General features: G+C 38.6%; 1 long non-coding RNA gene across 1 annotated transcript in view; it reads left to right on the top strand.

Annotated features, from left to right (window-relative positions):
- Window positions 1-10,956, top strand: part of LOC311275765 — a 113,322-nt gene extending 102,366 nt beyond the window's left edge. The window contains exon 5 of the long non-coding RNA XR_014624974.1: window positions 9,186-10,956. This is a non-coding gene — a long non-coding RNA (uncharacterized lncRNA). The remainder of the gene's footprint in view (window positions 1-9,185) is intronic.
- The last annotated feature ends 6,253 nt before the right edge of the window (window positions 10,957-17,209 follow it).

The raw sequence follows: 17,209 nt of genomic DNA, 5'->3' as shown, positions 1-17,209 counted from the left end.
TTTCTCTCTCAGGAGACAAGTATGAGAAGCAGGAGTCAAGATTCAAGTCTCCATTTGATGTTAAAGTAACCTCATTTTTGTCTAGGAAAAACATTTTAGATGTTAAAGAGATGTTCTTTCCTCTGGGATAGCATGCCACAGGAAAAGTGTCCAAAAGCAGTGTATCCACAACTAAAATTGAACTTTAATTAACTTAAATTTAAAGGTGCCGTAGCTGATTCTCTGCAGAAACATTTTTTTTGTTTGCTGGTTGAAAGTCTCCTGTTAAGCGGTCTAAATGTATTTTTTATAAATATATGTGTCTGTGGAAGGCGTAGGACTGTAGAATGTTCGTTCAATTGTTGTGTTCGGTCCGAACGGTCCTGTAGCATGTGTTCCCTGTCTGTCAATGTGTGTTTGCATACCACTGCGCAGGCTGTTCACGCAGGCATAATAAGACATCAGTGCGTTCAAGTACGCTGTGCAGACAGAGCGAGAATGGCAGGCAAGCAGCAACAAGCAGACTCTCATCGTGGAACCCTGGCATGCAAGAAATATTATTACACACTGACAAGTTTTGCTATAGCTAAACAAACCGAAAACGTGCTGCTTCTAATTCTGTTTTTAAGAATTTGTTTACGTTTGGTATTGTAGTTGTAGTAATGTTACTAACTGAACTATAAAGTTTTCTCACGGGTGAATGACACATGATATTGGTATTGCAGTAACATTGTCTCCGGTCTTCTGGGCTGTGCTCATGCGTTCAGGAGGCGTGGCTTTGGACGGCGATTTGCAGGGAGGGTGGGACGTATGCTTTTAATGCTATCAGGCTAAAGTAAGCATTTTCCTAGATGTGCTACTGCAAAACAGTTAAAAATCATTCATTACTTCGCTCACTCTAGTAAAATAGTGTCTAGAGTGTCCATACTGTGCGCACCCATTTGCGTTAAGTTTATTTTGTATAAATCCCGATATGTGCGTGGAAAATTGTGTATGCACATTTCAATGCCTTTTTTGAGCCCTAGGGTTGCCAACTGTTCCGTATAATACGGAATCGTTCCGTATTTGACACATGAAAGTCTTGTTCCGTATTGAACTGATACGGAACGCACTTTGTTCCGTATTTTTGAGAATCAATTCAGTGCAAATCCATGACAGACACATAGCTTCTAATATATGTCAGACTATGAACGAAGACAAGAAAAAAAAAAACGACGGCGCGGTAGATACTAATTTCTCCCTCTGTTTGTCTATGATCAGCGTAGCGTTTTTAACATCTTGTAACATCATCAGAGAATGCCCTTTTAATTTGTCGTTTCAGTTATTGTGAGTCACGTATCGTAGCAACGATGACGACAAGTGACAACAGGGAGAAATGTAAAAATGACTACCTCCGAGCAGCCGGCGAAAAAGAAAAGAGCACAAAATTATAGAATTGAATGGGAAAATGACTACCCGTGGCTGGAATGCGTGAGGGACAATGAATACTGTTGTGTTTATTTTTCTTCAAATGCAGTCTAAGCCGATGAGTTTTGAATGTTATATGTTGTATTTGTTTAAGTTAAAAATAAAACATATTATAAAGTAAACAAATCCATGGTTCATTGTTGGCAAAATGATCATGATAGCCTTTATATTTCACATCTATGTGGTTCAGTCTTGTATATTGATTAGGCCTACTTTGCTATTCTATAAATATATAGGCCTAATAAGTTGTATAAGTTGTATTATAATATGCTATAATGTATGAAATATATTTATCTAAATGTATCAATTAGTTTCCACAATATTCACCAGAAGTCACAACCAAACACCCCCCTCCCCCCTAATCAGTTGGCAACCCTAATCAGCCCCCTGCTCCTTGTTAGCCCCTGCTGGTAGATACACACCAAAAGCATGTTTCTCCACTGACGGCCATTTAAAAAAGTTGCCACATATTCAAATAATAATAAATATAAATAAACAAATAAATAACATTGTTGCATTTTTAAACAAGTAACAAACATGTATTTGTATTAAAGTAGATGTTTTACAGATGAAGAGCTATTAAAAGCATGCCATTTTAAAACTTTTTCCTTATACAGTATTTGTGAACAAAAACAAAATGAAATAAAAATAATGCCCCACTTTATATTAAGTGTATATTAAGTATATTTAAATTAATAATTTGATAAAGTGCACTTATTATGTACGTTTTTATACTGCACTTATATTTAAAAAAATACCTACATGCAATTACAGCTGTAATTAATTTCTGTAATTACATCTATAATTACACTGTTGACCCTTCCCTTACACCTTAAACTTACCCATACCAACAAACCTATCCCTAGCCTCACCCGTATCCCTCCTCAATAGCAGCACAAGTGTTTTGCAATAAAACAAAGTACATTGTACAAGTATATAGTAGTTAAAGACACCTAATATAAAGTAGCAAAAATAGAAACTAGTGCATTTTTCTAATTTAATTGCCATGTTTAGTAGATATATTAAGCTGCATTGGTTTTGAAAGGGCTCTCCATTAAATACTGTTGGGCACTGACCAATGCCAGCGACAACCCTATTCCAGATGAAAGCTCAGTGCAGGACAGGGTGACTGTTAGCTTTCCCATTCCTATCAGCTCTCTGGACAGCCTCCTCTGCTTGAGATCTGTGAAAACCTTTGCAAGAGGTATTGTTCTCTTAGAGAGATGATGGATGGATATAAAGATAGATGGATAGATGGATGGATACTGTAGTCTGTATTCATCAGCACCTCACCAAGAGAGAGATACAACAAAAAGGGAATGCGTTGCTTTTCAAGTCAGATACGTGAGGCTGTGTGAGAAATGTCCTTTTTTATTTATTTTTTGTAACTAGCTATATTCTACTTGTTATCATGAAAACAATAAGAACTTCCAGACGCTTCAGCAGAGTGGATGTCTGGAAGACGACACCGACATGCACAAACACACGCCCACGACTCCCACCGAGAGCCACAGTCGGCCGGCTGTTGTTTTGCGAGACTTAAGGGTTTGGGAGAAATAATGAGCTCATTGCTCTGGCCCCAAGGTACCGCTGGCAATTACCATGATCCATGCTCCTGCTCAGTGGGAATTCACTTCCCTCACAGGTTTTCTGGGACAGAGAAAGAAGACCTTCGCAGGGTGCAGGCATTCTTTTATTCTGACATCTGGATTCAAGGGGGGCCACATATTCAAAGCAACACATCGGTTGCTAAATAAGCCCGCTTTATGCACACGGTTCTGATGAAAATGGCTCCTGTCCAAGAAGAGACAAATGTCCTTGAATTTGAAGTTAAGCACTTTGCCAGAGCTTTAGCGCAAACTTGACAAAAAAGATCAACAAATAGCAGCTTGCGCTCCCTCCAGATCTGAACCAATGTGGAAACTATCAGGTTGTACAGACGCATTTCCACTGATTCTGCAGTTGGCATGGGGTTTGTGTGAGTAGCAAAGTCAATAAACAATGTTAGTGCATCAAACTGTTGTTTTTGGCAAACGCAATTCATTACGTGTCAGTTGTCACATCCAGCAGTGGACAGTGGCACAGAGAGTCGGCTGCTGGCAATGTTGAAATCATCCGCTGCCGTCCACTCAATCTCCCTGATAGCCTCATGCATAAACGCTCCTCATGGTAAGTGAGACTGACATCATTTATAATTGACACTTTTTAATCTCTGGCCTGAGGCGCGGATGAGGAAATTGTTTCCACAGCCATTTTCGGGCTCTTTCTCACCGACAGGCTCCCAGAGCAACTCTACGAGTGTAACGCTTTATTACCGCTGTGCATTACATATGTCTCCTATATTGCATATGCTGCTGTTGGAATGATGGTAGAGTGGAATTTGCACTTATACTGTGGAAGAACATACTGAATAATTGTTTCTCATCATAATCTGAAAATGTATCCACAAGCAACAATCCTCAGGGTCCAAACACATTGGAAAAGTTGTGGAAATTTGATTGCCATTATTTGACTGAATTGCCATTCCGAAGCTTTTTTTGTTGTGTCCTCAGATTGTAATCATGTCCCTTTTTACCATGTTTCACTAATCTTGTATAATCCTAACCCTAATTTTTCCCAAGGTATACGTTGATAAGTTTACATGGACCTTTTTTGGCTTAACATTTCTACAGCTTAAAATTCTCTGAATAACTTTTGCTTTCACCAGCTCAATGCGAGGACTTTTTCCGTCGACAGTACTTAAACTTTGCATGAACATCCATATAGTCAACATCACTACACTATGATATTTAATCATGTCTGTTTATTTGTCGTGAAGATCCCAGATGTCAGGGCTGAGGTTTCCATGTGTAATGAGAAAAACACATGGCTCCATTTTTAACCCCAAGAAGTTGGCAGGTGCACTGCTCAGAGTCGCTGATGTTTCACAGCCCTGTTATTAGATTCAATATTCTCACTTCAGCAATAAAGAAAAGGCTGTTTTTCATTACTCTGTGAACTTATTAACAAGCTTACTTTATCCTTAAAGGCTCACACTTAATTGCATTTGGAGAGGAAACGAGACTTGGCTTGAATGCCTAATGAGGACTTTTGAATATGATAAAGGGTACTTTTTGGATTACATCTTTTATTTATAGTTAATTTTACTGTATTAGTCAGTAATGGCAATCGCTCACTCTTTTTATGGAATTCTGCCACCATAAGGAGCCTCCGAAACAATAATAGCTTCAAGGATTTCTGTAAAATACTACATTTGACACTGCAATGCTCATTATATTTGTAGAAGATGGCCCAGCCTGATTGATTCAGGCCAGTAGCGTAACATCACATAAACAGTCTTAGCTTGTTAACATGAAGGATTTCACTGACTAGCAAACATGCTTCAAGTATCCATGTTTAGGGTCTCGCACCTGTCAGAGAAGTGACAATTTATGAGTGTGTGATGCTCCTCTTCTAGGCGTTGTGTGCAGAAAGTCTGAATGATGTTTAGGGCCCTCTCTTACACCCGGCGCAATGCAGCGCCAAGCGCGACGCAAGTGTTTTTTGCTAGTTTCAGTCAGACGCAGTTATCATTTTCACGTCCTGCGCCACGTTGTTTAAATAGCAAATGCATTTGCACCCATTTGTGCGCCCATGGGCGTGCTGGTCTGAAAACGAGGTGTGTTCTGGCGCATTGTTGGCGCATTGCTATTTTGATGCAACAGAAATAGACTGCGCCATTGATCAACTGAAACCTGGTCTAAAGTCAATGGCGCAATATTATTTTTTTATTTAATGAGCGCGTTAGTAATGTGCGCCTATAGGCGGGTCTACAACACGCGTACACTCTGCTTATTAAACACACAGGGACACAAAGCAGCACACAAACATGCCAAATATTTCAAATAAAAGGATTACAATGTAAAAGATTATTATTGTGTACATAAAGATATGGTGGAATCTGACTTGTCCCGTAGATGGTCTGCTTGCACACTTTAACATTGCGCACGAGCAGTTCCGTTTGCGCTCTGGAGACACGTTTGATCAAATTCCGTCATGTAAATAGCGAATCTGCCATGGCGCGAACGCAACTGGCATTTAAAGGGAATGGGAGATGAGACTCTGATTGGTTTAATGCACGTAAATCCCAAAACACACCCATTACTCATTATGAGAATAGGGACGACCCTTTTCCGACCATTTTTCCGTCGTTAAACTAGCAAAAGTGGATTCGGACACGCCCTAAGTGAACTTGCGGCCTGCGCTTTAGACCATGCGCTTAGATCGTTAAAATAGGGCCCTTGGACGTAATGGTCAAATCAGACCCCGGTGGTTGTACCACAGGCTCCTCTCAGTCTCAACAGAGACCATTGCAGCACCTACTGACTCATTCAGGCTGGACACAACCCCTGCTGTGAGACCCTATACATTCACCTTTACTCATGCCGACATGACCAATTACTGCAGTGCCCTGTAATTTAATTTGTACATATGTGGCACAGTGATGACATGGTTTCGATTAAATTTTGGCTCAGGCTGCTCTGAGAACGTAGTGACTGTATGGAATACATGGTCACATGACCCCTTGTTGTGGCCAGTGCTGTTTTCAGCTAATTGTGATGATGTAACTATTGGTTTTCTGAGCTTATGCATGTGTCAGACTCACAAATGTTTGCTAGACCACAAAGGAATGACACCACAGTTTGTGTAACTCCAAGATATTGTTGTTTATGCAGATAGGATTTCAAGCCAATTTGTTTTCAGAAGGGAATACTGGCACGCTACTTACTAAATAATGCAGGATGTATTGCTTATCCCTTGAATTAAGTTAAGTAAAAAAAAAAAAAAGTTAAAAATTCTGTTACGATTTGTATGTAGGCATTCAATACAATGAACCAAAAATCACCCTATGAAAACCAAAAATAAATCAGTATTTCTCACACATTACAAAAAAACCATAAGAACGTATGATTTAAAAAAAAAAAAAAACTGTATATAGAACTATCTTTTAAACATTTTTGTTTTCAAAATTATACAAATTGTAAATATTATACAAAAAGAATACAAATTATAAATAATATTAACAGTATTGTGGCTAACATTTATTAAAACCTTTTAACATTTTAAACAAAACAGGTGTGACCAAAACAGCAAACTTATTGGTTTGATTCCCAGCTAAATGAACACGCATAAACAATTTAAAATGATGTCTTCAATGCAACATACTTACCTTATGTAACAACAAGAGGGTGGTTGAGAAATTGACACAACAAAATGCATAAAAAAAAAGTCTGTGCAGCATGCCTTTAACCATGAAATATGCAAGTCATATTGACCTGCAAACATTATAATTGTAATAAAAATTTTGTATGCACTTTCCACAGTACATCAGAGCATTAACACTTTGCAGGCATGTTCATGACCCTAAATGAGAAAAAGAAGTATGTGAAAAAAGAAACGCAACAATTGTCCTTATTAGGGGTATGCAGCGGAGCCTATATCTGTATATATCTGTAGAAATCTCCAAATATTTGTATCTGTATTTGGATAAAACCAAGAGTGGGCGAGGCTTAGTCAAAATACATGAAAAGCCTCTTTTAAATGTAATTCTGTTACCTTCATTCATTTAAGTTTACAAATGTGCCTTGTATAACTCATAAAATTATACTTTTTTAAATTTAAATTTCTTTAAATATCTTAAACACCAATATCTTATAACACCAATAATGCTAATTGTTAAACAAATGCAAAACAACTCTATCTTATTATTTTCCAGAGGAATTTTGTGTACATGTCAGGACAATCATCCACAACGTCAAATAAAAGGACTCTTTATAAAACAGCTGATTATAGAACATGGAACTTGAAAGAAAATATTCAATGGTTGAAAATTGCTAAAACAACTTTTATGCAACAAATGCAAATCTGAACAAATTATAAAGATTACAAAATGCTTGCCGGCTCCGGGAGAGAGTGAGACACAGAAACATGGGCACATTTTAGTCATATCATAAAAGGTTTAAAACATTTAAATAGACATATCAAGTAGTAGACAATGTGTATGATTCAGTATCTTTGCTGATATAACTCCTGGCAGGTTCTGATATCTGAGAGACTTACAGAGACGGAAAGTGTCTTTTTGATTTGCGATCATGCTGTGCTCATTTCATTCATAGGGCCCTATTTTAACGATCTGAAACGCAAGTATCAAGCGCGAAACGCAAGTAACTTTGTGGGTGCTGGGTGCTGTTGCTATTATAGATAAATGACAGAGCGGGATAAATGACTCTTGTGCCCGACGCAAATCTAAAATGGATTGGTCTGAAGTAGCTACATTACTCATAGGTGTGGTTTGGGCATAACGTGAAATAAACCAATCAGAGCGACATCTCACATTCCCTTTAAGAGCAGGCGCGCTTGTTCCATGGCGGATTGCTATTATAACGGCGGATTGCTATTATAACGGCGGATTTGCCAGGCGCACGCCAGGAACGGTTCACAGCTGTGGAGACCAACGTTCTCGTCAGGGCCGTAAAAGACAGAGAAGTGACATTGTATGGGGATGGGAAAAACCCACCCAAATTAGCTTCGGTTAAACAGGCGTATAATAATTTTGATAAATGTGTAAGCTAGATTTATGTCTATTTTTTCACATCTTCATGGACACAACAATGATTTCCCTCGTGTGTAAATATTTTTCCTTGTAATAATGTATGGTTTTCTAAAAATGAGAACTGCTGCGTCTGTGTGTAGATGAGATAAGCAAAGTGCATGCGCGTTGTGCACACGCTACATTGATTATGGCCAAGCATGCGCCCTTAAATAGCATATGAATAACATGTGCAACGCGCCACTGACTTTAGACTAGGTTTTTCCTGGTCAGTGGCGGAATTGTTTTCTAAACCTGCAAAATAGCACCAGGGAACGTTTGCGCCTGAACACACCTCCTCTTTGAGCTGAATTGCCCCGGGAGCGCAAGTTCATTTCCTAATTTACCGACGTGTGTCTGTCGAGGGAAAAGTCCACTGTGCACGAGTGCAAAATAGGAATGATACATGCGTCGGTGTACAAAGTCAATTGCGCTGGGTGCAAGATAGGGCCCATAGAGTTTACACTCATTCACTTCACACACTCATTATTGCATAGTGATTTTAAAGGTTTATGTGTAATATTGGACTATCCCCCGCTCACCAGCTATCCAGCAAACACGAGGAGTGACTGCATCTAACAAATATGTTTCCTATTATTTAGTAGAATTCGTTATTCATCATTCGTTAAGGCATTATTTTCGAATAGGGTATTCAGCTTCAGACAAATCCCCAGTCCTCATCACATATTTAATTTGGTGAGTGGCATTTGGTTACGATCTCCGAAATAAAATGTAGCTAGTTTGTTCATTTATTTCAACTTTGGGAGAAAATATCTTCAACAGTCAGGCGACTGACTCTGCTTCTGGTTTCTTTGTCACAGTGGAGACAGAAGGGATAGTTACATTGTGGGATATATAATTCCGCGAGTGCTGTTGTATAGATTATTTGGGGCAAATATAGTACTGTAGGTCCTTTATTCTATGCATACTTAAAATTCACAAACACTACACCGCAAGAGAAGTGTTAGCTCAGCCCAACTCCTGATGTCATCTGCCGGTTGGGTTTATGTTGGTGATTCACATGATGTATATTTTATTTGCAGTTCTTCATTATCCATGGACTCAGTAAGATATATTGCAAACCATGATGTACTTTGTTTTCTTCCTTCAGAAACTGCTTTTTGGCGCCTGGCTCAGAATGAACATTCATCACTGGTGGGCAGGACACAGTGAGAAACAGTAAACGGCCAAAGTTCACGCTGAAAGGAATGCTGAACTCCTCAAGAGGAGCCCGAAAAATCCAGCATCAGCACAGAGGAGCCGGAGGAGCTCATCGCCTCTCTGCTCTGCTCCAGCCCAAGAGGCCCATAAACAATAGCTTCTCCTCACTGGAAGTCTTCACAGCGGCCCGGGCCGGATCCCAGCAACTACATTACTATTCCAGTTGCCACAGGGTGTTGAGCCACGGCGAACTGCGACCCCTGGCCTTATTTTCAAAGCTGATCTCTGAACCCTATTGTGGCTCAGCGATTCACTCTGAATCTAGACGTGCACAGAGGGGAGCAGGTGAATCGCTCTTTCTCTGCTGTTGTTTTTGATGTGGAACATGGTCTGAGGCGATTTCTCAGTGTGTTCAGAGAGCAAAAGCAGGGAAGTCAAGAAATGTGACTTGAGACGTCGAGAAGTGCACAGCTAGCAATTCAAATGTCTGAGAAAGTTTTTGTGTGTTTTGATGTCTAAATGCCTTATTCAAATGCTTTGTGAGGAGCACACTTCGCTTCCTCTTGTATCGATTAAGGTTTTAGGTGATAAGGTCCAGCATCTGAAAAATAACCCAAGGAAGAAGAATTAAGTTAAAATATGTTTCGAACATCAATATATCTTCTTTAATCTGAAAGCATCCTCAAGTTATAATTGAAATAAATGCAGGTAAATGTTGTTTATGTAGTTTTGTACATCACCATTTTACTGCCTCAAATCCTTCCTGCTGCTCTCTGTCTGTGTGTGTGTGTGTGTGTTTAGGTGTGTGTGTGTGTGTGTGTGTGTGTGTGTGTGTGTGTGTGTGTAAATCAATTTGGGCTCTAGGCTGATCTGCCTTACAGGCACCTTTTTCTTTGATTCGGTTCCCACCACAGCCTAGCGGAGGACTACAGTCAGCCTTAAGTTCTTTGAGGGATTTGTACTCCCGCTAGTCTGAGCTCACCAACACCCGCATTGACTATATCATGGGTTCAGAGAATTAGCAAACTTGGGCTCCATTCTGTGGGAATAACGGTGGAAGAAAACAGGCTTTCACTGCAGACCTACCTGCAGGGCAAATGTCCTTCAAAGGCCGTGATCAGAAACTACTGTTTATAATGAATTCATGCAAAATACAAAGAACATTTGTGAGTGTTTTCTGCTTTCAGTCCAGCATCCACTAGACAAACTTTTGAACTTGAATCTATAGGTTATATAATCTTGATTTGGTTGTGTTCTTGATAAAAAATAAATAAAATAAAATAATAATAATAATAATAATAAATATTCTACTCTACATCTGTGTTGAATATATTTTAAATAGCTGTGCAATTTAAAGATTTTTGCACCACAGTGGCACCAGATGGAAGTGCAAACAATGCCTGCTATGTTTGGAATAGCTCTTACTGTTGCTGCACTACATAGGCTACTGTAGTATGTTATACTGAGGTTGTGAATTTTCTACGGAATACTGTATTCACTGTATTACACAATGCAATGCTCTCAATCATCCCATTCCAGTGAGATGGATTGATTTTTCATCTCTTTGTTTATTTGATTGATTTGAACAATTTTTTGCATTACCATATTTATTTCCCAGCTGATTACTGGTCATTCCACTTGCTGAATTAAACATGGAAAGTGATGAGGTCATGTGTACTGTTTATTGTGGAATAATTTTACTGCCTCAAATCCTTCCTGCTTCTCTCTGTCTCTGTCTCTCTCCCTGTGTCTGTGTGTGTGTGTGTGTGTGTGTGTGCGTGTGTGTGCGCGTGTGTGTGTGCGCGTGTGCGTTTGTGTGTGCAAATCAATTTGTGCTCTAGGCTGATCTGCCTTACAGGCACCTTTTTCTTTGATTCGGATCCCACCACAGCCTAGCGGAGGAATAGGCTGTTAAACTTAAAGTTCACTATTGTAATAAATATACTATTGTAATAAATTTAATATACAGTAACGTACAGTATTCAGTGAGTATAAGTTATGCTATAAGCTTTTGTATTCCAAACATGGCCGCTGTTTTCAAGCAGTCTTCAATTAGTCAGACAAACACACAGTCCCGCCCCAAACTCAAACTATTGGTTAATTCAGTGTTGAAACATGAGTGCTACTGGTTTCAAAGTAAAAACACAGCTCAGTGTTTTCACAATCAGTGAATACCTTACATTTATTGCTTATGTTAATAAATTATGATGTTTACCATTTTAATGAGCATCTAAAAATAGTTCAGGATATACATTTCAAAATAAGAGTCCTGGTCTATTTTAGGCTTGTTTGCAGTCTAAAGCCGCTTTCCGACCGGAGGAACCTTTTCACAGTTCCTAGAACTATTGGCTAAAGTACCCGGATGTTCCTGCGGTGCGAACACACCGACTAGGAACGACTTTAGTTCTAGGAACTCCATTTGGAGGAACAGTGATAGATGGGCCTCTAAACCTTTATGCTGAAGAGAAAATCCAACACAACTTTGAGGGGACCAAGTCAAACATGATTATGTATTTCTGCTCAGCTAGCAACACTGGACATCAACCACATGGCATAGGCTAATAACTTTTTTTTCATATACTGTGTACTTTCTATAACAATTCTATCTAATAACATGTTAAACAGTACTGTTAGACATAGACAGATCGCGAGCATTGTTTGCTCTGGCGTTCTCAGCGCCGTCAAAGTAAAGGTCCGGTGCTCCGTCAAAATAAAAGTCGCCGTGCTTGCGTCACTCCCTTACCCCTCCTACCAGTTCCTATGGCCACTTGGCCAGTGCAAACGCAAACAGCAAAACCGAGTAGTTCATAGAACTGTTTAGAAGTGGACAGTTCCTATAACTAAGTTCCTGTAACTACTTGGTCGGAAAGCGGCTTAAGCAGTGAAGGTACTAAAACCCTATTGTATTTGAACTGTTTTGCCAATTACTCTTTTTCTGCCGTAAAAGTGAGGGTCAGATGGTGTAATGTTGTCGTAATACACAACACGACTTTCAAAGTATATACAGAACTGTGCAAAAGTCTTAGGCACATTATTATTTTCACCCCAAAAAACAAGTTTTAAGCCAGTTATTTATATATTTTGCTGTAGTGTGTCAGTAGAAATATCAGTTTACATTTCCAAACATCGATTAATTGTTAGAATCCAGTGAGATTTTTGTATGCACAAAAAGTCTGACAGCAGCCAGTATACTCTGAGATCTGATCTCACCATTTTAAACATATTTTGAAAATATTACTATACTCTGAAAGGCAAAGGGGGAGGTGTTGCTGCATGTAATTTATAGTAATATTTTCAAAATTACTAAGAAGTCTAGTTTCAAATATAATTAGTTTGCAGTGTTGGTGCTTAATGTATAGTGTAAATGATAAATCACATTTGAGATTTGTGCTGGTTACTGTATACAGGCCACCAGGGCACCATACAGACTTTATCAAAGAATTTGCTGATTTTCTATCAGAGTTAGTACTACTGTAGCTGCAGATAAAGTCCTAATTGTTGGTGATTTTAATCAACATGTAGATAACAAAAAAGATGCATTAGGATTGGCATTTAAAGACATTCTTAACTCTATTGGAGTTGACAACACGTGTCAGGACCTACTCATTGTCGTAATCATACTCTAGATTTAATATTATCACATGGAATAAATGTTGATGCCGTTGAAATTCTGCAGCAGAGCGATGACATCTCAGATCATTATCTAGTCTTGTGTAAACTTCATTTAGCCAAGGCTGCAAAGCCGACTCTGTGTTACAAATATGTTAGACCTATCACTTCTGCCACTAAAGATTGCTTTATTAATTATCTTCCTGATCAGTCTCATCATCTCAGCATCCCAGATAGCTTAGAAGAACTCGATATTGCGACATAAATTTTGAACTCTCTCTTTTCCAGCACTTTAGACACAGTTGCTCCGTTGTGCTTAAAGAAGATTAAAGAAAATAGTTCAACGCCGTGGTACAACGAGCACACTCAGGCCCTTAAGAGAGCAGCCAGAAAAATGGAGCGCAACTGGAAGAAAACAAAACTAGAGGTATTTCACATTTCATGGAAGGACAACTCGATTGCATACAGAGAGGCATTAAAAGCTGCTAGATCTGCTTATCTTTTACCCTATTAGAAGAAAATAAACAAAACCCTAGGTATTTATTTGAAACAGTGGCTAAACTAACGAAAAATAAAGCTCAAGCCCAGAAGTTTCCAAGCAGCACAGCAGTAATGACTTTATGAACTTCTTCACTTATAAGATTGATAATATCAGGGAGAAAATTATAACTATGCAACCATCTACTACAGTATCGCATCAGAGAGTGCATTTTAGTCTCCCTGAGGAAACATTAGATTCATTCATTACTATAGGAGAGGAAGAATTTTCTAAACTCGTTAAATCATCTAAATCGACAACATGTATGTTAGACCCTATATGTTATCTGACCGTTATCAGTTTGTAGCAGTAAATGAAGAAATGTCTCATCGATCACAAGTTCAGTATGGTGTACCACAAGGCTCAGTACTAGGACCGTTGCTGTTCACTTGTACATGCTACCCTTGGGAGATATCATTAGGAAGCATGGAATTAGTTTTCACTGTTATACTGATGATACTCAGCTCTATATTTCTACACGCCCTGACGAAACTTACCAATTCACAAAATTAATGGAATGCATAGCTGATATAAAAAAATGGATGACTAGTAATTTCCTACCACTTAATTTTGAAAAAAACAAACAAACAGAGATTCTAATTATTGGACACAAAACTTCCTCACGTAATAACCTAGAATACTGTCTAACACTTGATGGCTGCTCTGTCAAGTCTTCGTCATCAGTTAGGAACCTGGGTGTACTCTTTGATACCAATCTTTCATTTGAAAGTCACGTGTCTAGTGTCTGTAAAACCGCATTTTTCCATCTTAAAAAATATCTAATCTAAATTACGTCATATGTTCTCATTGACAAATGTGGAACAATTAGTACATGCGTTCATGACATCAAGGCAAGATTATTGTAATGCTCTTATGGTTGGTTGCCCTGCACGCTTAATAAACAAAGTACAGCTGGTCCAAAACGCACCAGCTAGAGTTTTTACCAGAACCAGGAAGTACGACCATATTAGCCCCGTTCTGTCAACACTGCATTGGCTCCTACTAAACATTGTATAATTTTTTAAATATTGCTGATTACTTACAAAGCACTAAATGGTTTAGCTCCCCAGTACTTGAGCGAGCTCTTAACGCATTATAGTCCTTCACGTCTATTGCGATCTCAAAATTCCAGCCAGTTGATAATATCTAGAATATCAAAATCGACTGCTGGTGGTAGATCCTTTTCCTATTTAGCACCAAAACTTTGGTACAGTCTTCCTAACATTGTCCGGGAACTAACATTGTCAGTTCAAAGCTAGACTAAAAACACATCTCTTTGACCTAGCATACACATAACACATTATAGACTTATATAATTCAATGTTAGGCTGCATAGATTAGGTCAGCCGGAACTGGGAACACTTCCCATAAATCCTGATGTACTCGTTACATCATAAGAAGAATGGCGTCTACGTTAATATTAGTCTCTCTATCTATCCCGAGGTTTACCGCAGTCCGCCGGATCCAGTCCGTATCCAGATCTGATGAAGGACCTGCACCTGGACGCGACGACAACGCAGTCCTGATGTGTCAACTAGTCTCTCCATTTGTGAAGGCCTCCCTCCCCTCCCTTTACCTCTTTACAGATAAAGCGTTGTCGGGATAATTCCGGTTCGCGTGGCTACGCGGAAGCAATACAAATTCTGTATTATAAATTTTAAGGCCAGAAAGTAGTTTGTTGAGGGTTGGTTTGTAGGGAAGGACTACACACCTGCGCACATATATTCAAATGAGCATACCTATAGACTGAACTCGTAATACGCATGTGCACGCCATCAGCGTTCTCACAGGTTCGTGTTTTTATAGTTTGTGCAGAGAGAACTTAAGAGTTTTCTGTTAAAACAGTATCGTGTTAGCGGCCCCTAAGTTAATAACTAATGATTGTTGCGACGGAAGTGAATCAATCAAAACTAACTTTAGCTGGACAATAACTTTATTCTAGAGCTGCTATAAAGCCAAAACAGTCTCTGTAACTTTAATTTCCTATTATCACTGTGTAGGTGTAGTAGGTGTGTATGTAGGTGCAACGTTACTTATAGTCAACAGTGACTAAAGGGGACCATCAAAATAAAGAGTTGCGAGCATAGTGAGACAATCAACATCTGCTTGTTTTTGTACACCACAAAGCAGATTGTGTTATAAAAAAAATAAAAATAAAATAAAAGCTGTGGACAAAGCAACTTACAAAAGACAGTCTTACAGCTTTAGCTTTAAACTTGTACTGGTAATTATGTACAACCTCTATTAAAATGAGTTATTCTGATATTCTGACTGTTAATTGTGGAGACATAATGAATTTACATGCTGAATTGTCATGGCATAAATTGTTCTTTTCAGAGGATAATTTGAGTTACAGGCCTTGAATTCCGTTTTAAATTAAAAGTGTTTATGATGACGCCTCAGAAGAAACAAACACACACTTTCAATCAATCACAAAGCTTTGGATAGAGACAGAATAAAGAGAATGATTGTTCCTCACATTTTTAGCAATCTGATTGCATGTGAAACAGCACCGCCTATCAACAGATACTGGCACTGCGGTCACACACTCATACAGTCGAGTGTCATGATCCTGCCTTTCAGGACCGCATTTCCTGGACCCTAGTTTGTGTGTGTGTGGACTAGCAGTTTATATTATTATATTTCTAACACTTATTATTCAATTCTGTGAATGTATTATTCATTTTCAGGAATGATTTACTGTTTTAATTACTTAAATTGAATTCCTGTAGGCTATTCTCCTAACCAACCCCTAAACTAAGGGTTGGAAAGCTTTTTGAAATATTTAGCCTAATTTATTTCAATTTATGAGCCCCTATATTCTGGGTTTAAATTTGGTTGTGTTTTTTTTTTTTTTTTTTTTAAAGAGGATGTAAGCTATTTTCTGTATATGCAAGATTTCCATTTCATTAGCTGTGGTGCTTCTCATCTGATGTGCGACCGGCTTAATTAAGTGCAGTAAACAGTAAAACTGTTTGCGCTACAAACTAGTGTGTTTATGATTACAATAATAAATTAAAATAACATGACAACAAATACCAGTTTGCAACATCAAGCAGCATAATAAACTGATTTTGCACAGCTAAAATAATTGGAGGCAGACACCGGAAACCACGCACATTCAAGTTTAAAATGGCTGCGCCCGCCATATGTTAAAAATAAGGTAACAAATATAACAATTTCCACGTGTCTAGTCTTCGCACCTGATCGTTTCAGGTTTGAATCAGGTCTCCTCTGTTGGAGTAGAATTAGCTAGGGTCCTAGAAATATTTGTTGATACAGTCTGCCAACAATAAAGAAATTAAGGATAAAGATCAATCACATATGATGTAGTTCACAGAAAATCCTAGGCCATTTAATCTTCGAATATTTAAAGAGTATCAGAATGATCCAGAAACGGTGCTTATCAGACTAGCTGGCAGAACTCGAAAGCGTGCATGTCTGGAGTTTATTTAGCTGGAACAGAGTTAGTTAGTTTGCCTGGGCTTCAAAGAAACATATTCTCGTGATTGAGGTCGACTGTAATGATGTTTTATGAACGTGCTAGAGGGGGAAACTCCAGAGCTCTCACTTTGAACCTCAGGGGTTTCTGTTCGTTCCCTCAAACTGTTTTATTGCCTCATAAAAATGCTGGCGTGTCCGTGAACTTAGATTTCCCGTTTTAAATGAAAGCTTCACTTAAGGTCACATTTACCTGTTTAATTGCCAGTACTTGGGCGTAATTATCGCTGAACCAACAAAGGTGTGTTAGGTTTGTTTGCACGTAGATCAGTTTCCAACTGTTTTTAATTGTGTGTTTGTGTGTGTGTGTATGTGTTTGAAATTAC

This window comes from Rutilus rutilus (genome assembly GCF_951802725.1).
Source record: "Rutilus rutilus genome assembly, chromosome: 17".
Classification (NCBI taxonomy): domain Eukaryota; kingdom Metazoa; phylum Chordata; class Actinopteri; order Cypriniformes; family Leuciscidae; genus Rutilus; species Rutilus rutilus.
Note: the sequence above shows the minus strand (reverse complement) of the source record. Positions and strands in the feature narration are given on the sequence as shown.